This window comes from Pan paniscus, chromosome 12, assembly GCF_029289425.2.
Source record: "Pan paniscus chromosome 12, NHGRI_mPanPan1-v2.0_pri, whole genome shotgun sequence".
NCBI classification, from domain to species: domain Eukaryota; kingdom Metazoa; phylum Chordata; class Mammalia; order Primates; family Hominidae; genus Pan; species Pan paniscus.
Window position 1 is genome coordinate 117,480,926 of NC_073261.2, and position 24,209 is coordinate 117,505,134.

Sequence of the window (24,209 nt, forward strand, 5' to 3'; positions counted from 1 at the left end):
TTGTTTTTTGTTGGAGATGCTCCTTGAGCCCTCACTCCTCTTGTTCCTGTCTATGTTGGCTAGGACATCTCTTCAATGAGTCTCAGAATTACCATTGCCTCTCTCTTGTCTGTTGGTTCCTGGATCTAGTTTCTCCTCTGTTTTAATTTACTCCCTCATTTTGCTGGACTACAGACTCCGGGAACTTTCTGAGAAAATGCATAGGAAATTGTTATTTTTTACTTTATGTGATTCTTTATTTCTGCCCTCACATAAGTAGTTTGGCTGGGATTAGAATTCAAGTTTAGAAATCCTCTTCACTCAGCACTTTAAAGGCATTCTTCCACTGCCTTCTGGCTTTCAGTGCTGCTTTTGAGAAATCTGTGCCATTCTGATGTGTGGTCTGAGTCCTTGGTATCTGCTCCATTTCATCTCTCCAAAAGTTTTTTTTTTTTTTGAGACGGAGTCTCGCTCTGTCGCCCAGGCTGGAGTGCAGTGGCTGATCTTAGCTCACTGCAAGCTCCGCCTCCCGGGTTCATGCCATTCTCCTGCCTCAGCCTCCCAGGTAGCTGGGACTACAGGGGCCCGCCACCACCCCCAGCTAATTTTTTTGTATTTTTAGTAGAGGCGGGGTTTCACCATGTTAGCCAGGATGGTCTCAATCTCCCGACCTTGTGATCCGCCCGCCTTGGCCTCCCAAAGTGCTGGGATTATAGGTGTGAGCCACTGCGCCTGGCCCTTCATCTCTCCAAAAGTTGTTATGACCCGATATTCTGAACTTTCATTATAAAATGTATTGTTGTGAATTTGGTGTATATTGTGCTGAATACCTAATGACTCCTTTCATTCAGGCACCAATGTGTTTTATTATTATTTAATTAATTTATTTATTTATTTTGAGACAGAGTCTTGCTCTGTTGCCCAGGCTGTAGTGCAATGGTATGATGTCACCTCACTGCAACCTCCGCCTCCCAGGTTCAAGAAATTCTCCTGCCTCAGCCTCCCAAGTAGCTGGGATTACAGGCCCACACCACCATGCCAGGCTAATTTTTTTTTTGTATTTTTAGTAGAGACAGGGTTTCACCATGTTGGCTAGGCTGGTCTCGAACTCCTGACCTCAGGTGAACCACCCGCCTCAGCCTCCCAAAGTGCTGGGATTACAGACGCGAGCCACCACGCCCAGCTGACCAATGTGTTTTAGTTTGAGGAAATTTCTTTATGTTACTTCTCTAATAATTTCCTCCTCACTCTTTTCTCTTTGTAGAATTTCTGTTATCCAGATGTTGGACATCCCAGATGAACTCTTACATTTCTTACTCTTCTTCTCTTCTTGTCCATCTTTATCTCTTCATTTTCCTTTTAGAGGGATTTCTTCAACTTTATCTTCCAGTCCTTCCACTGATATGAAACACATTTTTTTTTTTTTAGACGGAGTTTTGCTCTTGTTGCCGAGGCTGGAGGGCGGTGGTGCACTCTTGGCTCACTGCAACCTCCACCTCCCAGGTTCAAGTGATTCTCCTGCCTCAGCCTCCCAAGTAGCTGGGATTACAGGCATACACCACCACGCCCAGCTCATTTTTTTGTACTTTTAGTACAGACGAGGTTTCTCCATGTTGGTCAGGCTGGTTGCAAACTCCTGACCTCAGGTGATCCACTCACCTCGGCCTCCCAAAGTGCTGGGATTACAGGCGTGAGCCACTGCGCCCAGACTATTAAACATATTTTTAGGCTATTTTTAATTCCCAAGAGTTGAAATCTTTCTTGTTTCTCTATGTCTGTTTTAAAAGATTAAATTTCTGTTCTTGTTTTGTGGATACAATATCTTTTCTCATCTCTCCAAGGATATTAACATGTTATATCTTCATGTTAAAATTGACTTATTTCCTCATTTCCTCTAACCTGTAAGGTTGAAGTTACTTCTATAACATAGCTGGCCCAGAGAACAATGCTACCTCCAAAAAGCAGACAATCAAAAGAAAGATTGTTATCCAACTGTTTTAATTGCACCCTTACTAATAGATCAGATGTATTTGGATGATGTTTTTCTTTTCTTTTTTTTTTCTTGGTTAGCTTTTAGCCTCATGTTTTCATGTGGAAACATTTCCTCAAATGTCCAGCAACCCTCAGATCTCATATTTAAGAGTGAGACACAGAAAAACTGAATGGAAGGGGTGTGTGTGTGTGTGTGTGCACATGCGTGCACCTGCACGCGTGCATGCTAGGGTGGGGTAGGCCTGGGAGTAGGAGTTGTGGATGGTTGGGCCTCACCACAGTGTAATCAGGTGGCAAGCTATTTTTTGTGGGGGATGTGGGGGGAAGAGCAAAATACCTATATCTACACTTTTTGCTAGAGTGGCTGAATTTCCCAGTAAAGAACCATCTAGTCTCCTGTGAAGAACAGCAGGGAGTAGCTAGAGAGTTCTGCTAAAACAGTGCTCATTGGGAAGTTTGAAAAAACACAAATAGATCCTCAGGTGCCCCCTTGCCCCTATCCACCCGGTTGACAAGGGCTCCGGACTCTAGGATACCACACACAGGGGAAGGTGGGGGTAATTGATTAAAATCTGTACACTGCATGATTACAAGCCCCACCCCCATTTCCTGAGCAGTTCTCAGAACAGCAGCAGCCAGATGGCTCACAGCTCCCTGACTCCCCGCCACCTCTGGCATTCGGTTCCTGGGTCCTTCCCAATGCTGTGCAGGGAAGCAGGGCTATTTCGCACCACTATCCCCTTCCAAGTCTCACCTTTCTCCACACTGCTAAGGAACCAACACTCCTCTCTGCATTATCAGGCTTCATATATTAAGGTTTGGGGTTTCAGAAATCTCTTGACTTTATGAAAGATGGAATTTGTGTTTCCAATTTTTATTTTCCTTTGTTCGTTTCTGGGTAATTTTCAAGAGGAGAAGGAGGTAGGAATGTATTTTAGTTTACCATCTTAAAACAGGAAATTCCCCGCCGAATTGTTTTCTAGTGTTTCCTAAAGTGAGGAGACTGGCAAAAGAGAATAGAGGCCCAATGGAAGAAAATCAGTATACAAAAAGCTGTGAATTTTCTGGTGTCTATTTTCAAGACTATGTTAGCATAAGTGACAGTCACACAACCAGTATAATGAGTAAATACAGGATTTTATCCTCCTGGGAGAGCAGTCTAGCACATTTCACAAATCTTTCTTGAATCAGAAATCACTCTGAACTACAGGTGAAAATGCCACTGGGTTTTCAGTTATCTCGGGCAGAGTTCCACATTGTAGCAAAAAGAGACGGATCTTTCTGAGTCTTTTGAGTCGCAAACAAACTCCTGAAAACTGATGACATCTGAAACATAGAATGAAGTACTTGGAAGGTCAGATAGTATTATAGACAGGAAAACCTCAAAAGCTAGAGTTTAAAATGACTGTCCCAAATAATCAATAAAACTTGGCAAACAAACTGGCAAGGAGAAAGAGGCTGTGTAATTCAACAAAGCGTTTAGACAAGCAGGGCTGCTTTATGGCTTTCTGGCATGCAGAATCCATTCAAGTGCCAGCTTTCTCTACAGGTTTGAGAATTATTTCTCTTGGTATGATAGTTTGAGTTTCCAAAGTAGTCCAGATGGTAGCATAATGTGTCTCCAAATATCATCCACTTAAAACCATGGATTATAGTTATTATTTAATTAGGCTATTGGTTAGCCTCATACATTCATTTCAGAGATAATATTTGCAGGCTTCATCGAGATAATCTCACCTACTTAGTAAACCTTGCAGTTCCCTTGCCTATTTACAGACTTTTTGTACTAAGAAATGTGTGTGAGCTTCAGACTCATGCCAGTAAAAGTGACTTTTGCAGCTTTGTCCCCATCAGAACAGATCCGTGATGTCACTTCCTAAGTTAGTCAAGACGTCTCTAGGGATTCTATGTGCTCTATGAGGAAATTGTCCAAAGGCAGAATTATACATATATATATATGTGTGTGTGTGTGTGTATGTGTGTGTATTTATATATATGTGTGTGTGTGATCCAGAAAGATCTGTCTCTTTTTGCGGCAATATGGAACTCTGCCTGAGGTAACTGAAAACCCAGTGGCATTTTCACCTGCAGTTCAGAGTGATTTCTGATTCAAGGAAGATTTGTCGAATGTGCTAGACTGCTCTCCAAGGAGGATAAAATCCTGTATTTACTCATTTTACTGGTTGTGTGACTGTCATAGTCTAAAAACTAAATTTTCTATAGGAATGCCATAAACATAACTTGACCCATGAGATAAACACTTTACATATTATGCAGCCAGGGTGCTGAGCTATGTTGAGATACTGGATGGCAGATGCTACACAATTTGGATTTGGAAGAAGGTTAGAATGATTATACTTCCATAACATAGCTGGCCCAGAGAAAAATTCTACCTCTAAAAAGTATCTAACCAAAAGGGAAGAATGTTTATCCAACTGTTTTTAATTGTATCCTTAAGAATATATCAGACACCTCTGGGTGATATTTTTCTTTTCTGTCTTTCTGTATTTCCACATATTATATAATGTCTATGTATTTCCTTCATAATTGCATTAGGATAATGAATTCTGCTTTGAATCCCTTATAATTCAAAAGATATCAGTGAATTTTTGGAAATTTACAACAGTAAATATTTCTGATACACTCACAGAGAGTAAAACAAATGATCATCATCTAGTTAAAAATAACAAGAAGTTCCTCTGATGTTTAACTTAGTCATTCTACCCTCAATTATGTGATGATTTCCTCAAGGTAAATATTAGAAACCTCATCTTCTCTCCAGACACTTATGAAAGAGAAAATCACATACTCTATAGAACATACACTGCCCCACCTTCATAAGAAAATCAAATGTTCTCCTTTAACCAGAGTCTTTCATCTTTCAGATCATATTTTGAGGGTCAGATTCTGAACTGCATCTTGGAATTTCCCCTGACCCTTTTCTTGGTGAGATTCCAAATTGGCAGGAAAGATTTTGTTTGTTAACCACCAAGTCATTATTTCATCATAAGGCTCACAAGAGAAGGAATGTCTATTCCCCTGCTTTGGAGAGGCACCTTCAAGAAAGATTCAAACCCATTACACAAGGGATGGAAAAATCCACAGACGCATGGGATTTGAATCTGGCAGGAGCACAAGACGCCTTTGAGATATTAGATTTTCCAGTTGCATTGCCTAGCAGAGTGAGAGCTGCCAAACTTGGAGAGATCAGTATGTTTTTAGTGTATGTGAATACCGTATTGTTCACAGGATTGACAAAGGCTGGGGAAGTCCTATGTTGCAGATGAAAGAATATCTTGTGAAATATTTAGGTCTTGGACAAATTGCTGTAGATTGTATATAAAATTTTGGAAAAAATCCCTAAATACAATTAGAGCTCTGTGCCTTTGACATGAACCTATCAAAATCTGCTACTCTGAATCCTCTTAGATATTGTCAGAAAAGAGCACTGTGTTAGGAGTCAGACCTTCAGGCTCTGGTCCCATCTTTGTGGCGTACTGTGTAGCAATGGGTTCTAACTTAGTTTCCTCATCTATAAAATGGGAATAATAATTCCCGGCTACTTAATAAGTTTAATAATCATGAGATGATACATTTAAAAGCATTTCACAAATTATAACATGTTATAAACACATAAGGAATTATTAGTAAACATACTGCATGTGAAAGAATTTTCAGTTGTGTCAAAAATCTTATACAAATACTATTATTGTGCCCTTTACTAGTTGTATTATCAAAGCTTGAGAATCCAGAGAGCATTTCCTACCACTCTACCTGCTAAAGCCAAGGCAATAAACTCTGTAAAAGGTGTGGTCCTTGGGGACTTGTCCCATGCTGGTTACATCATTGGGGAGCGCCACGTGGCATGGTGGGAAGAATGCCTGATTTGGATCAGGAGACCTCAAGTTGCACCTGAATTTGGTTTGCCAACTCCTTATGTAACCTTTAGGAAGTTGCTGAGCCTTGATTTCTTTGTCTCTAATGAGGGGTTGAACTAGATAACCTCTGCGTTCTTATCCAGTTATAAAATTCTATTATTTTATAATTGCCTAAAGTATCAATTGCCTTTCAGGGTTCACTAGAGTGATTCAGTCTTTGTGCCACACATTATATGAGGGGCTGCGAGTGAAATTGTCCTGAGCTACCAAAACACAGGATTAGGGAGAGGTATTTTTGTTTTACTGCCCAGAGTTGACCTGGCACAGCTGGGTGCCCACTAACTATAATAGTAGACAACCTAGGAGCTCTCATAAAATTAATAACCACCAACGGTCCCACCTGCAGGGCTAGCGAGGCATGATTTGTTGTCATGGTGTTCCTAGGGGCAGCTAAAGGATAAACCTATACCAGGGGACCTGACTTCATTGCTTTAAAATTACCACCTACCTTGGAGGGGAGTTGTAAGCCCTAAATCCCCAGGGAATTGAGGAATTAAATCAACCATTTTTGAAAATTAGATTTTTTTTTAAGCTGTTCATAAGCCAAAGCCATTTAACATAAAAAAAATTTGCTTTTTTTTTTTCTGAGACAGGGTCTTGCTCTGTCTTCAGGCTGGAGTGCAGTGGCACGATCCTAGCTCACTGTAACCTCTAACTCCTGAGCTCAAGGCATCCTCCTGCCTCAGCCTCCTGAGTAGCTGGGATTACAGACACATGCTACTACATCCAGTTAATTTTTTTTGTATTTTTAGTAGAGACAGAGTTTCACCGTATTGGCCACGCTGGTCTCGAACTCCTGACCTCAAGTGATCCGCCTGCCTCGGCCCTACATTTGTAAAACATGTGACTTTGAGCCAGACTTCATTTGGGAGGGTTTAGTACAATAAGGTATTACAAACCAACCCCTCGATCATTTGAATAAGTGAAGTAGATCATTTCACTTTATGAAGTAGAATTGTTGGCATTCACTATCTGAATGCTAAATAGATGATTTTGACTTTGAGGTAACTGATAACACGCTGTTCTTCTAGGAAGGAACCAAGAGTATAAGCAGCTTCTAGAAGCCAGTTCTGCGATACAATAAATTCCTGCCATCAGCACATAAAATGGTGCTTTTGTCTTTTTATCTTGTGTTCAAAAACAGACTGATATACCTCTGATCGGACCTGGGCTGAGTTGATAACATGGAAATGGTAAAGAAGAAACATTTTTTCATTTTATTAATGATAAGGGAATTGACAAAATGATAGATGAGTTGGAGAATTTGGAAGGTGTCAAAGGTTGAGTTAGTATAGAAATTTTCTGGAAGTGTGGAGAAATGGAGAATCGAGCATTTCCAGTACAATGAGCCTGGTTTTCTAAGTGTGAAGTTTCAGGCATCACAGAGACATTCAAATGCAGATATTCCAGAGGAGAGTTGAGACACGATAAAATAAGTACCAAACATTTCTCCATCTCTGTCTCCTGGGGTCATTCTGCTGCCATCAACCATCCCACATGCTTAGAAAAAAGATAAATACTTCAAAGACCCAACATCTTTGCTTTTCCCAGCTACCTCTTCTCAGGCAAATCTTCTTTCTCACTATGCCCACCATAATCCAGTTCAAATAGTTTGTTAAAATGCACCTCTATGCTATGAAGGAAGTTAGACGGTATCACTCCAAAAGTTGAATGAGGCCGGGCACAGTGGCTCATGCCTGTAATCCCAGCACTTTGGGAGGCCGAGGCAGGTGGATCATCTGAGGTCAAGAGTTCAACACCAGCTTGGCCAATATGGCGAAACCCTGTCTCCACTAAAAATACAAAAAATTAGCAGGGCATGGTGGCACGGGTCTTCAGGCCCAGGTACTCGGGAGGCTGAGGCAGAAGAATTGCTTGAACCCAGGAGGTGGAGGTTGCAATGATCTGAGATTGCTCTGCTGCACTCCAGCCTGAGCAACAGAGTGAGACTCCATCTCAGAATAAATAAATAAATAAATAAATAAATAAAATAAAAATTAAAAGTTGAACAATATACTGGATGCTGTGGTATAGTGTTGAGAGCTTAGACTCTGAAGGTGAATGTTGCTTGAATCCTAGCTCTACAATCTACCAAAGGCATGGCCATGGTCAAGTTAGCCTGGCTGAACCTCAGTTTTCTTCTCTGTAAAATGTGTGTAACAAAAATTCCCCACAGTGATTAAATGAGATAGTTCATGAAAAGTGGGCAGCCTAGGTCCCGGCACATGGTAAACATCCAGTAAATGGGAGCAAGTATATCCCACGAGTTCTACTTGTACCACACTTAGCCCAGGAGATGCATTCCTGGAAGTGGGAACTGTAAGTAAACCAGCACCGTTAGGGATTGTGGGCAGTATTGCATATTCCCTGTGAAGATGAGTTCTGGAATTATACATCAGCAACCGCTCTTTTGTTCTCTTCAAACCCTTAGAAGTCACTGCGTGCTCAGGCCATGGGCATCTCCAGCCACTATTCATGTACTTGATCATTCCTCCCAGGCTACTTTACGATACCCTTGAAGATTTTACAGGACTTCTAACGATCCTTAATTACCTGCTTATCATTAAGCTCTCTCCACTCCACCATATTTTTCCTCCTCAATATAAAACTTGATTTTAGTTTTGTTTTGTTTTTTGCTTTTTGAGATGGAGTTTTGCTCCTGTTGCCCAGGCTGGAGTGCAATGGCGTGATCTTGGCTCGCTGCAACCTCCACCTTCCAGGTCCAAGCCATTCTCCTGCCTCAGCCTCCCGAGTAGCTGGGATTACAGGCGCCCTCCACCACACCCAGCTAATTTTTGTATTTTTACTAGAGATGGGGTTTCACCACGTTGGCCAGTCTGGTCTCGAGCTCCTGACCTCAGGTGATCCGCCCGCTTTGGCTTCCCAAATTGCTGGGATTACAGGTGTGAGCCACAGTGCTGGCCTAAAACTTGATTTTTGACATCCAGCTTGAAATGCTTCCATGACACTTTGGAAATAGGTGCAGCACTGACCCCATTTGTGAGCAAATGTGTTCACCAGAACATGAAATATTGGCAGAAGGCAAGATCACAGCCTATCTGTCATGAGCAGATAGGCGAGCACACTTCAAAATAAGGAAATCTCCTTGACGGGCAGAGTGCCATGGAGTCCCTATCGTGTTGTAAGTTACATAGATGTTTGGGGATGGACAGGGATAAGGTGAGTCAGTGTGGTACGAGGGGAGATTGAAAGAGGAGGCTGCCCTCAGCCACGTCCTAAACCAAAGGGTTTCCCCAGAACATGATTCACATTAGAAAAGGACCCCAAATTCAAAAAGGGCTGGGAAACCCTGGATAAATAGTAGGGCTCTCAAGATACTAAAGACTGAAAGTAAAGAAACCCTTCTGGCTCTGTTAAACCCATACTTTCCTGAGTATACAGACCACAGAACACTTTTCGGTGCAATAAGTAGAAAACCCGCACCAAATACCCGCTTGCAGGCACTTCCTGCCCCACTGCAATTTGGTCAGATGATTGTCCTTCTCCTGGACCTTTATCCTGATGGTTACAGTCCTTGTAATTAACACACATTACTTCTACCTCTACCTCCAAATGAACTACCATTTTAACCATTTTTTGTTTTCTTGTTAGACCGGAATCCTTTCTCTTTGAGTCTCAGGTATATTCTAATTGTCATCAGTTCCACTAATCTGCATAGCTATGACTTTATAGATATTATTTCTTATGGCAATAGCTCATCGATTTTATTTCTTGGAGCAGTGCTGTCCAGTAGAATTTCCCATGATGACGAAAATGGAAATCTCTCCCCTCTCTCTCTCCGCTGTATCCAGTACTCTAGCACTAGCCACGGGGAACTATTGAGCACTTTATGTGGCTAGTGCAACTGAATCTTAGTAGAATGGATTTTTTTATTTTAATCAATTTGAATTTCGATAGCCACATGTGGGTAATCACTGTCATATTGGAAAATGTAATTGTTGGGAAAACTCCCTGCCAGAACAGAAAACTGCCCTCTTTAAGCAGAGAGCAAGCTCAGACCAAAGAAAGACGTAGACCACTCCGGTCTGGGAGGTCGTCAAAGATTTATTCGGGGGGAACTTACATGTGAGGCAGTACAGGGTGGCAGCAAGACAAGGCAGATCTTGCAATGCGTGCTGTCTGTTCTCTTACACCATGAAAAGAAAAGGGAAAGGGGAAAAAAGTCACTGGTGGTGTGTCAAACCTTGTGGCTGTTTTCCTAATCTATTTACTTTCTACTTAAAGGGATTGTTTGAGTTCCCTACAATCTGGTCAACATTCCTAAACAGGGCTGTTTCAGGGGGAAGCAGTTATCTTGTTCCACCGGTTGCTCTATCCTACAACTCACACTGTGGCCACATACCCAGAATACATTTTCACAACAGCAATCTTAGTGGATCCTGTATACGTACGTATCTGATCCAGGAGAGAAACAAGATAATAGTTAGAAGTCACGTGAATCAGATAAAGCCACAATAACCCCTACAAGGCACAAAACATTGCTCATCACCAATCATCTCTTCAAAATACATCATGTTGAATATTCTCTTGATGTACCATTTGTATAATTTTAAACAACAAGAGCATAGATAATTTTTTGTATAATATAGCGTATAATATAGAGAAAAAGCACTATTGGAGTATAATAAATGAAACCACTTATTGGAAAAGCTAATATTAATTAGACTAAAGATAATTTTTGGAAAGATACACTTTAAATAATGATGGAAAGGTTGGAAATAACCTCCAGGGATATTCAATGTGGATCCACTCTGATGTAAAATTGACTTTCAAATGTTCCAGTGGAAAAAGCCAAATCTGAAAAATAAGAAATCTATATGACTAAAGTATCTTCGTGTGTCTATGGCCAACTCCAGAGTGGAGGGGGCAGCCTCCCCTCTGGTGAGAGTGCAATGCAGACGCCTCAGTGTTCACGAAAGGGTACTCTGCTGCTTACGTATCTGGCAATGGGAGCATGTGGCTCTCCCTTCAGTTACAATATTGGTTATCTGACCTTCAGCTACATGTTAGAGACTCAACTTATGAACTGTCTGAACATAGCTCATTTCAAAACTCCAGCTGAGACAAATGTCATTTGCCAAGGACCCTGTTCCTTGAAGTTCCCTGAGTTTTAGCCCTGTGTCAAGATGAGTCTCTAGAAAGCTTGGACCCAACCTGTATTCCCTTCATCACAGAAGAAAAACTTCACAGCATGGCTCAGCTTCATAAGAAACAGTCACTAGTAGAACCTTTGGGCCATTCTTGTGAGACTGGGGGGACACTGTCCGGCGTGCTACTTACTAAATCCACCCACTTGAGAAGTTGCTCACAGACAGGAGAGCCAGAAAACAATTGTTTCATGATGGACTGGAGTGTTTCATTTTCTAAGACACTGAAAAATATGTAATCAGTGTGTTTCCCTCTTTGTCTTCATCCCCAAGAAACTCAGAGCCAATTATATGCTTATTTGCAGATTTTCTCAGCCCAAGATTTATTTATTTATTTATTTATTTATTTCTTCTTCTTCTTCTTTTTAACAAGGCCTTTTTTTTTTCACTTCCAACATCTGGAGAAAACACATAAGGAAATGTTAATAAATAGTTACAGGAATTGATAACATTGAAATATATGTACTTCCTTATAGAGGGAAAAATAATCAGAAAAGAGAATCTTTTAAATCAGTTTTACACAAAGAATACCAAAAAATTTAATCATAAAAACAATCTCATTTAAGAGGATTCAGTTTACTTCCTTTCCTAGGGTCAACCAAATAACTAATGTCAAATCCCCAAAGCACATAGGTACAATATTTCCTCACAAAAGAATGACCTAGGATTTCAATGTTCAAATTTTCAAATTTTCCACTTTTTGAAAAAATTGTGTTATATTTAGATTCAGGAGCCCATGTGCATGTTTGTTACATGGTTATATTGTGTCATGGTGGGATTGGGCCTCTAGTATACTCATCACCCAAGCAGCGAACATTGTACCCAATAAGTAATTTTTTAACCCTCACCTCCTCAACCCTCCCCTCTTTTGGAGTCCCCAGTGTCTAGTGTCTATTATTTCCATCTTTTTGTCCCTGTGTACCCACTAGTTCACTCTCACTTTTAAGTGAGAACATGAAGTATTTGATTTTCTGTTTCTGAGTTAGTTCACTTAAGATAATGGCCTCCAGCTCCATCCATGTTGCTGCAAAGGACATGATGTCATTCCTTTTTATGGCTGCATAGTATCCCATGGTGTATATATACCACATTTTCTTCATCCAGTCAACCGTTGATGGACACATAGGTTGGTTCCATGACTTTGCTATTGTGAATATTGCTGTGTGACGAATATACAAGTGCAGATGTCTTTTTTATGTAATGATTTCTTTTCCTTTGGGTAGATACCCAGGAATAGGATTAATAGGATTGCTGGGTCAAATGGTAGTTCTATTTTTAGTTATTTGAAAAATTTCCATACTGTTTTCCATAGAGATTGAACTAATTTACATTCCCACCAACAGTGTACAAATGTTCCCTTTTCTCTACATCCACACCAATATCTATTGTTTTTTGACTGTTCAGTAATAGCCATTCTGACTGGAGTAAGATGATATCTCATTGTGGTTTTAATTTGCATTTCTCTGATGATTAGTGACATTGAGCATTTTTTCATGTGTTGTTTTCAGCCCAAGATTTCTTTTTTTATTTTTTTAATTTTTTTTTAATTTCAATAGGTTTTTTGGGGAACAGGTGGTGTTTGGTTACATGGATAAGTTCTATAGTGGTGATTTCCGAGATTTTGGTGCACCCCTCACCCAAGCAGGGTACACTTTTACCCCTCACCCCCCTCCCACCCTTCTCCCTGAGTCCCCAAATTCCATCATATCACTCTTATACTTTTGCATCCTCATAGCTTAGCTCCCACTTCTAAGTGGTGTCTGCCACCATGCCCAACTAATTTTTGTATTTTTAGTAGAGATGGGATTTCACCATGTTGATCAGGCTGGTCTTGAACTCCTGACCTCAGGTGATTCACCCACCTTGGCCTCCCAAAGTGCTGGGATTACAGCCGTGAGCCACCATGCCCGGCCCAAAAAGATTTTTTATAGGATTAAAAGGACCATCAAGTTTATGATGTTTCTACATAAAGTTATATTCTGACATCTTTGCTGAACAGCATTCAAATATTGCCAGACAGTTTGTATCTCTGGCATTCTTAAAGTGCTGCCATGCCTCTATTATGCACTTCATATGATAATGATCTGTTAGCATCTAACTTTGAGCTCCTGAAGGGAAGGGCTATGTCTTATTTCATTTTCCCATTAGTGGTCCATAGCACAGTATTTTTTGCACACTAAATAAAAAATGGGTTTTCAGGAAGATCATTTTCCTCATTTGCCACTTTAATCAATATTCCATTTATGTTGAAATACAGTACTGGTTGTTTTGTTGCTGTTGTTATTCTGCCCTTACCAAAAATGGGAAACAATGTTATAAAGAATCAAAAAAAGAATAATCAAATTCCTTTCCCTAGCTACCTACCTTTCTGCCCCCAATCTCTGATTTTTCAAGCTTTCCTTATGGATAATTTCTTCTTAAAAAATCATTACTATGTATCTACCTCGGAACTTGTCCAGATCCTCAATTTTATTTAGTTTGGAATTTTAAATTTTTGTTTTTTAAGATACCTGTATAAATTATTCCAATAACTTTTGAATATTTATCTTCATCTTTCATGTTGACAACTTTCATTCAATGTAGTGAACAAGAATTTATTGATCACTGAGGGCACTGTTCTGTTAGAGGTCAAATAAAATTCACATAAGTCTTTCTCATTCAGCTATCTGAAAATCCCCATTTTTTCCTTCGTATGTTGGAACTTAAAAACTACTAATTTACTTGCAGAAATGGAAAGGGTAAAAGGAGGGTGTGGTTGACTGCAAAGATGGCCAACAAGAATCCTGCCCATCCCTATGCATGCATGCTTCTCCTTCTACCAAGAGGTGCAGTGCATTTCCCCTCCCTTGAGATTGGACTAACCTGTGACATTTTGATCAATGAAGTGACACTGTACTAGTTCTAAGCCAAGGGGGTAAAAAGTCTGGCAGCCTTCTACTTTCTTTCTCTTGGATCCCTGAACCACAATGTGAGGAAGCCAGGCTATCCTGTTGGAGAGAGAGGCCGCATGGAGGAACACTGAGGTGCCTCAGCCAACAGGCAGTGCCATGGTCCCAGATATATGAGTCAGGCCATCTGGCAACCTCTAGCCTTAATTCAGCCCAGCTGCCACCATGTGGATCAGAGAGAAAACATTCCACTGAGAGTTGCCCCAACTGAAGATCCACAGAATGGTTACGTCAATATGTTTGGGGATAGTTTGTTACACAGCTGTAGAAAACTGATATAAAGGAGGTGTGGTGGTTAAATCATAGGTGTCAATGTGACTGGGTTAAAGGATGCTCAGATGGCAGGCAAAACATTGCTTCTGGGTTAGTCTGTGAGGGTATTTCCAGAAGCGATCAGTATTTGAGTCAATAGACCCAGTAAAAAGCCTCCTCTCTCACCAATTGGGCTGACATCATCCACTCCATTAAGGGCCCAAATAGAAGAAAAAGGCAGAGGAAGGGTGAAATCTGTCTCCTTCCTGAGCCAGGACATCCATTTTCTCCTGCCCTCAGACATTGGTGCTCCTGGTTCTGAGGCCTTTGGACTCAGACACACTGGCCTCCCTGGGTCTCAAGCTTGAGGGCAGACCATGGGACTTCTTGGCCTTCACAGTCATTTGAACCAATTCCCATAATACATCTCCTTTTGTATATCTCTGTGTATTCCATTGGTTCTGTTACTCTGAAGAACCCTGATTAATCTAGAAGGAAAAGGGAAACCCTTTCCCCGTGCTTAGCATCTATATTCCTTTTCTGCATATGCTACAATGCTAGTTTCTGTTCTCCCTACCTATCAAAATTCTACCCGTCTTTAGAAACTACACAAAGATCCAAGTATAGGAGATTGTGTTTTTCCAGATTATTTCCTCCCCCAGAACTAAGGCACAGTATCTTCAAGATGAGTCTGGAACTTATTGTTCCAGAAGTGGTCCATGCGCTAGGAAGTAAGAAAGCATGCACACACACACACAAATTATAGGGACATTCAAGGGGATCTCACTGGCCAAATCTGTTACCATTTGCCACCAAAATTAAAAAGTACAGTAACGAATTATAAATAATACAGGAATTCATGAGTTTAGACCAATAATAAATATATATGAAAGAAAAGGAGGAAGAAGGAAAAAAGGGAGAAGGATATGTTGATAGATGATAGGTAGATAGATAAATAGGTAGATAGATAGATAAACAGATAGATAGATAGATATAGAGAAGGAGGGAGAATGAGATAGGGCTCTTGTTTATACCAAAATGTCAAAGCCAAATGGAAACTATGGTGGGAGTGTTGGAGTTGGAAAATCCTAATTTTGTAACCATCATGTTCAATGTTGGCTCCAGCAATTAACAGCTGCTAAGTGTAAGGGAAATATTGATGAGAAGCAGGATATTCATAAGTTCTTAATGTGCCAGTCTCTAATAAAACTCATTATTAGTTACAAGGGAGAAAAATAAATCATAATTATAGACTGGAAAGATCAGACAACACCTTAACTAGATGATCAAAATGAGCATCGCCTATGAAGGACAGGTGGATATCATGTGCTACCAGATGCGATACCCTGAAAAGAACACAACCTTGCCTGTGCCGTCTTCTGGCCAAGAACACATAAACCCAGTGTAACCACAAAGGAACAGCAGATAAGCACAAATAAGTACTGTTATCATGGTAAAAATAGTGGGAACTAAAACCATAGTCTCCAAAAGCGTCAGTGTCATAAAGGGCAAAGAAAGGCTGTGGTTTCAAGGAGGCTAAAGAGCCTCAATAACAAATGCAATATTTGACCTGGATCCTGTACTGGGAAAAGCGCCTTAAAAAATGCTACTAGATGAAGGGAAAAAATCGGAAAATGGATTATAGATTGATAGATTAGAGAAATGCATTATGTATCAATATAATTTATGAAGTTGATAACTGTACTGTGGTTATTTAAGAAAAAATCCTAACCTTAAAAAATATACATTGAAGTATTTAGTGGTAATGGGCCATAATGTATGTAACTTACCCTTAAATAATTTTTTTAAAGTGTGTGTAAAAGAAATAAATAAAGAGCAAGCACCAATGATAAAGCAAATGAGGTAAAATGTTAACAACAGGTGAATCCAAATCTGGATAAAGGGTATACAAATGTTCCTTGTACTATTTTTATTTTCGTAATTATTTTAAGGCTGAAATTATTTTCAAACAAAAGTTAAGAAGTTCTACCATTCTAAGATATAGCCCATGAAACTGTTTAATTCTCAAACCTAAATCATCTCCCCTTTCTAAATCCCATAGCGCTTTACTGTTTTGTTTGTTTTTGTTTTTGTTTAATTATCACGTACAGCCTTGTGTTGTTGGTTGTCGCAGGTTGTTTGGGGTGTAGAAGTCTGGATTTTGCCTTCTTGGTTTCATAGGAATTCCTCCGCATGCTCTTTGTAACTCTCTCGTGTCCCTTGTAGAATGCTGGCACAGGGCAGGTGCTCTGCATGGGGTTTGGAAAGCTCTGGGTACCAAGATTTGGCTGAAAGTCTTTGCTCTGCCACTCAATTGCTCTGTGAACTTGGCAAACTAACATAAGTCTCTGTGCCTCAGTTTTCCTGTTTGTTAAATTGGAGGGCAGTAGGTGGCTTTTCCTGTTCTAAAATCAGTGGTTCAGTATTTGTGTGGTTATGTTTCAGCAGTTTAATGTTCTAGATGAAAATGTAAACAATTTTGGGTTAGGAAACCATTTTGAGATTTTTTTTTTTTTGACAGAGCCTAGCTCTGTTGCCCAGGCTGGAGTGCAATGGCACCATCTCAGCTTACTGCAACCTCCACCTCCCTGGTTCAAGTGATTCTCCTGCCTCAGCCTCCTGAGTAGCTGGGATTATAGGCATGCACCACCACACCTAGCTAATTTTTATATTTTTAGTAGAAATGGGGTTTCACCATGTTGGCCAGGCTGGTCTGAAACTCCTGACCTCAGGTGATCTGCCTGCTTTGGCCTCCCAAATGCTAGGATTACAGGCTTGAGCCACTGCGCCCAGCCAATTTTGAGATTTTTAATGTGTGTATATATGTCAATTGATATGATAACAGGTTTCAGCTATTAAAAAAGATTCAACAGCATGGCACTACATTGAGTTTCATAGAGACTGCGCCAGGAGCCCACGAGAGCCGGATGGGCATGGGGCGAGGCTGTGCCTTGCCAAGGAAACATAACTAACTATGGGCAAAGGCGATCCTAAAAAGCCGAGAGGCAGAATGTCATCACAGGCATCCTTTGTGCAAACTGGCCAGGAGGAGCACAAGAAGCAGCACCCAGGTGGTTCCGTCAGCTTCTCAGAGCCTTCTAAGAAGTGCTCAGGGAAGTGGAAGGTCACGTCAGCTAAAGAGAAAGCAAAATCTGAGGACATGGCACAGGCAGACCAGGCCTGTGAAATGAAACAGAAATGAAACCTACATCCCTCCCAAAGGAGAAATAAAAAAGAAGCTCAGGGATCCCAATGCATTCAAGAGGCCTCCTTCGGCCTTTTTCTTGTTCTGGACTCCAACATTAAAGGAGAACATCCTGGTGTGTCCCTTGGTGATGTTGTAAAGAAACAGAGAGGTGTAGAATAACAGTGCTGCTGGTGAAAGGCAACCTTGTAAAAAGAAGACTGCAAAGCTGAAGGAAAAATACAAAAACGATATTGCTTATTGCTGCATACCCAGCTAAAGGAAAACTGGATGCAGCAGGAAAAAAAAAAAAGAGTCATCACGACTGAAAAAAGCAAAGAAGGAAGAGGAGGAAGATGAAAAGGATGATGAGGAGGAGGAAGATGAAGAAGATGATGATGACTAAGTTGGTTTTAGTGCAGTTTTTCCTTGTCTATAAAGCATTTAACCACCCCGTACATAATTCACTCCTTTTAAAGAAAAAAACTCTGAAATATAAGGCTGTGTAAGATTTGTTTTTAAACTGTACAGTGTCTTTTTTTGTACAGTTACATTACCAAATATGTCTTTAAATAACCCTGTCTTGGTGGTATTTTCAATAGCCACTAGCCTTGCCTGGTACAGTATGGGGATTGTAAATTGACAGGCAAATGTAAAGCAGGTCCTTGTTGGTGTACAGAACAAATTAGTTATATACAGGGATGGTAGCTTTTTCATCTTCAGTTGTCTCTGATGCAGCTTATGGGAAATAATTGTTGTTCTGTTAGCATTGTTGTTCTGAATACCACTCTATAATTGCAAAAAAAAAAAAGTTGCAGCTATTTTGTTGACATTCCAAATGCTCCTAAGTTAAAAAAAAAAAAACAATAATTTTGGGGGGGTGTCCAAGAGTCTTAGAAGTGACATTTTGCACATATTTGTTGAACCATTCATAGATCCTTTCCTTATTTCATTTGACGAAATTTTTCTGTACCATAGATGTCGTGATAATGACTTTGGATAGAGGCACAGACAAGCTGAGACCCGGGACCCCAGACGCTTGGGTTGTCTTTTTCAGCGGTTAAGCTGGTTTTATATCAGTCTGTCCACACTCCACCCGTTTCCCTTGTGGCTCATGAAATACATTTGCAAGATACTTGGTGAAGGTAATTAAGTGTGCCCTGGGTTCCTGGAAGTTTAAAGTTCATTTAATAATTCTTCATTTCTTATGTCTTACCTTATTTTTGCCACTAATGGTTTTGAACAAAGGCCCATAGAGTTTCATTCTTTTTTCTCCCTCCCCTTCAGGGCTAAAAATTGCAGAAATATAGTGAGAGAGTAGTCAAAATTGTGTTTTCACATTGAAGCTATAAGAAGAAGTCTGGTTCAAATACACATTTTGTTACTGAAATATGAAAATAATGGGGGATTGGTGTCGTGGTTCACACCTGTAATCCCAGTGCTTTGGGAGGCCCAGACAGGAGGGTAACTTGAGGCCAGAAGTTCAGACCAGCCTGGGCAACAGGAAGAGACCCCGTCTCTACAAAAAAGAAAATTAAAAGCTTAGCCAGGCACTGTGGAGCCTACCTGTAGTCCCGGCTACTCAGGAGGCTGAGGCTGGAGGATCACTTGAGCCCAGGAGTTTGAAGTTACAGTGAGCTATGATTGTGCTACTGCATTTCAGCCTGGGCAACAGAGGAAGGGGAAAAAAAAAAAAAAAAGAAAAGAAAAGAAAAAGAAAAAAATAAACAAAATAGTGGACATAAAAGGAGTCCTTCTCTTTCATTGATTAAAGTAAGTTCTCTTTTAATTTGACCACGATTTTACACCTATTTAATGTACTATCACATCAAATTTTTAAAAGATTTCAGCTGTTTTTGAAAAGATTCAACCCACTGATGTAGGAATAAAATGTACCTTATGTTCTATTTATGATCTTTAGAAACATTTTAGATAATAAAAATTGTGTTGGAGCACCATGCTTCCCAATTGTCAGACCTTTCAGAGTGCGTATTAGAATGAAGTGGAAGTGGCATGTGCGTGGTGGTTAAATGTGATAAATGAGGTTTGTAGTTCACAGAAACGCTGTTCCATATGTTTCTATAATCTCCTCAGTAAACATAAAGAGACTCCACTCTTTGGAGACCTGACATTTTTGTTCACTCTGATATTTCCAGTGATTAACACAGTATCTGATATTTTAGGAACTCAATAAATATTTTGTGAATAAATGAATCAGTGAATAATAATCAATACTTAGAGAAATTTTACTTTAATAAATTTTACATGCATTTAAAACTATTCTCCAGCAACTGAATGAGCCATCTGGTTATATTGTTGAGTTTATTTTATTTTTATTTTGTCACCTGTGCAAATTTTAAAGACCAAAGCTGTGTCACCTAATATTATAGGACCATGAAAGCTAACTCTGCTTATCCATTCTGGTTGAATCAGGTTTGTTTTGTTCTCCAGATGGGGACATTCATAGTAAATTGGAATAGTCATGACCGCAGAAGGAATCTTCTTCTTCTGCATAATTCTGCATCACTCTGGAGGCCTGGTCTCTCTCTACTGCATCACTGAGCTTTGCTTTGTATTAGTTGATTGAACGTGTATCAGGAATAGTGGAGAAGTTTCCATGATTGATCTTGTTGTTATTTTCATTGCCATTTTTTAAAGGTTGATGAGAATTTTAGCTTGTGCCGAAGCTCTTACAGATATCAAAATAGCCATGGGTGAAAACATTGTTCAGAATTTCTGCTTTGTTAGCTACAGGGAGTGATGGTTCATCTGGCTCTATCACTATTACTTCTAAATAGAACTATAATTTTTGACACTGTGAATAGGACATCTGGGGAGGAAATGCTTGTTTGTATATATAAAATCAAATATATTACCCCGGCCATCAAATGAGACCACTGACCAGAGTCAAAGTCTTGTATTTTACTTACTACAGGAATATCATCAAAGGGGAGAAGCAATATTTTCTGAAATTTGTGAACACATTATAACCCACTGCCTACATTTCAGAAGCAGTATTGGCTTTTTTAAAACTAACGCATTTTCAACATGTTGGTGAATTTATAACTCACCCTATCCCTTTAAATAAAGCATATGTCTTCGCTAGAAATGCAAGCTGTATTTCAACTTGGAAGTCCAGGGTCTTATTATGAGATTGCGTATATTTTTAAATGAAGGTCAATTTTTTTTTTACTAAATTGTTTGCCTGACAAAATGTTTACACCCCGAACCTTGACAAATATCTTTATTCAGAATAGGTTTATGTTTTCCCATCTCAAATTGAACATTAGAAATACTACTGTAAGTTTGTCCAATTTATACACATAAGATATATTTTTGTAAGAAAGCCTTGGCATAAATACAACTTAGGAAAAAGTAAACTTGGCTTAAAACTTAAATCTGAACATTGCTCATGTGTAACATGAAATATTTTAAATTATAAAAATGCATGTGTGTTTGTTTCTGTTTTATTTCTAAGTAAACTGTAAGTCTTAACAAGTGCATAAATATTAATTTGGGAATAGGTATTTGGAAACGCCTAATAGATAAAGTCATATTCTTTGATATCATGTTATGTGTAATGATATATAAAATTGACTTAGTGGACATTCTATTTAATTAGAACATGGTTTAAATGGATACTTTAATATGTGTAGGCATTACTCTTGCTGATATTTATTTGGTGTTATTTGTTATGCTATTTTAATATAAGTTGCAACAAATTCTTCTTCTTCTTCTTTTTTTTTTTTTAAGATGGAATCTCACTCTATTGCCCAGACTGGAGTGCAGTGGCGTGATCTCAGCTCACTGCAACCTCCGACTCCTGGGTTCAAGCCATTCTCCTGCCTCAGCCTCCTGAGTAGCTGGGATTACAGGCGTGCGCCATCACATCTGGCTAATTTTTGTATTTTCTTTTTTAGTAGAGATGGGGTTTCACCATGTTGGCCAGGTTGGTCTTGAACTCCTGACCTCAAGTAATCCACCCACCTTGGCCTCCCAAAGTGCTGGGATTACAGGCATGAGCCACGACACCTGGCCAACAAATTCTTCTTAAGTACAGTGAAATTCACTATTTCAGCAAAACCTGCTCAGCAGGTTATAAGAATTGTTTGCTTTTCACTTTGGAAACATTCAACATTTAGAGTTAGTGAAGATGGTATGAGTTTGGCACTGATATTGTGAAAATCAGAAACATGAGGTAGATCTCATATTTCTTAACTTACATTTCATAAGTGGTTGATTGAGGAGTTACATAGACCGTAACGTGCAGTGGGCTAGTTGATGGGAACAGTCTTTGCAGAGACATTTGGATGTGTTCTGGGTGCTTGTTCACATTTGTTTATTGTTTCTTTTATTGAACGAACCCCCTTTCTCATAACTTAAACTTTTTAAGGGTATGAAACATTATTTCATTGTTATTTCATTTTGTTACTTATATTCATTGCAGGAATTTTCAATGAGGGGAATGTATATATTTTTGTGAACAATTTAATGAAAAATATCTAAAGAAAATATTTGTAAATCAGGAGAAGGTTGGAAGATAAAGTTGAGAAAGTTATATAGAAGAAAAGATAAAGCTGGAAAATAAAGACAAAAGTTAAGTTAGAGGATTAACCCAGAAAGCCCACTATCCTACAAATAAGAATTCCACAAAGAGAGAACAGTAAAAATGAAGAGAAGACAATTATCAAAGAAACACGAAAAACTTCCTGAACTGAAGGTCTTGTGTTTCTACATCCAAAGAGTCCACAAAATACCCAGCCCAATGAATAGCCAAGGCCCACCTAAGACAGATCACTACAATTTCAGAACATCAGCGATAAAAAAGAATATCTCTAGAGAGGGAAGAAAAATTAAAAACCAGGTCACATCTAAAGAATCAGGAATTAAAATGGCATTTCTTAATAGCATCATTGGAACTTATAAGAAAATGGGGCAATGCCTTCAAAATTCTAAGTGATGAGGGTTTCAATCTGAAATTCTAGACCCATCTTGGGCAGATATCACAGACTGGTGCACTCAACACCCACTCCCTCATCCCCTTCCTAACAGCTTTCCTCTGTTTTAGACACTAGAAAGAAAAAACTGTATTTCCCAGGCTCCCTTGAAGCAGCAGCTCTGCATGTCACTGAGGTCCATCAGGCAAACTCACCCAGGAGAGATTTGGGCATTGGAGACAAGAAATGGTAACCACACAGAGGTAGCACATATTCTGGGGCACCTGCGGCAAAGGCTCTGCTATCTGTGTTTCTCATCCTTTTTTCTTTCATTATTGCTCCTCTGTGGAGCTTTTTTAGAAACACTTTCCTTTAACCACCCTACCCATGAAATTTGAAGATCATAGATATATTGTTTACCTATTTATGTACTATATAAATATTTATTACTCCCAATCTCCTAAAACCAGTTTTCACCGCCATTGACAATGCATGTACTATCTGGTCCCTAGAGTTGTTACATACCAAACAGCAGGTGGCGGGGGCTGTGGGATTACTATTAGAGCAGTCCTACGGTGGGACTGGGTGTTGTTCCTGGGTGTGTAACATCCAGGTGTCCCATTATGGGAGAGGAATGAAAGGAATCCCTCCGTCACACCAAAGGAAAATCCTTGGCTGCAGGCTTGCTTTAGGGCTTAAGAGTGGCCAGGACAGAGTGAAGCAGAAGAACACAGGGGTCCAGGATACCCAGAAAAACACAGAACTAATAGATCACTCTGTGCACCTGGCCATGTTGATAGGAGTTCTAGAGTTCTGTGGTAGGATTTGGAAATGAATTCAAATTAATGATACTTACATAGAAAACTGAATGATTAAGGAAAGGCAACTGTTAGCTCCAGGAAAAACACGAAGTTGTAGAGGAATGAAAACATAATCATAATATACTATGTGGCTCCTCTCTGAATAATATCTATGAGTTCATAATAATGGAAACACTAAATATTTGTTTTGTCCAAAGTAGTAATATATTAGGAGAATCAGGTTGAAAGGAGTATGGGAAAATAATTCTATTCTCATCATCCACAGTTAGGTTGTCAATGTACAATGTTTAAAATGGAAAAGTCCTGAAATAGCACTATAAACATCTTTTTTTTTTTAACCCCAGAAAATATGAAGGTCAATTCCAATAGAAATAGTTAAAAGAGTTGAAAGTGTTGGCCGGGCAAGGTGGCTCATGCCTGTAATCCCAGCATTTTGGGAGACAGTAGTGGATCACTTGAGGTCAGGAGTTCAAGACCAGCCTGGCCAACATGGTGAAACCCCGTCTCTATCAAAAAAAAAAAAAAAAAAAAAAAACAAAAATTAGCCGGGTGTGGTGGCAGGTGCCCGTAATCCCAGCTACTCGGGAGGCTGAGGCAGGAGAATCGCTTGAACCTGGGAGGCAGAGGTTGCAGTGTGCCAAGATCGCACCACTGTACTCCAGCCTGGGTGACAGAGTAAGACTCTGTCTCAAAAAAGAGAAAAAAAAAAAAGAGTTGAAAGTGTTAACTATAGGAAGCAAAATTTAGGAGTGAGAAAAGATAGAACAGGGACTTCTCTTTTTTTGTTAAAATCTTATAGTGCTATTTGCCTCTTAAAATTGTTTAATACAAATAAAGTGAAATCCAAACAATAAAAACAAGAGAAAAATGCCAGCCCTGTTCTAAAACTTCTTAATTGCTTCTTTTTTCATTTTCTTCTTTGACAATTTTTGTCTGTGATTACTTTTCCTTCATAAAAGACCTTGGCTATACCATATGTATATTACTTAT

General features: G+C 39.5%; 1 pseudogene; it reads left to right on the top strand.

Moving 5' to 3' along the window:
* Positions 1-16,332: 16,332 nt before the first annotated feature.
* LOC134728674 (high mobility group protein B1-like) lies at positions 16,333-19,413 on the top strand (annotated as a pseudogene).
* The last annotated feature ends 4,796 nt before the right edge of the window (positions 19,414-24,209 follow it).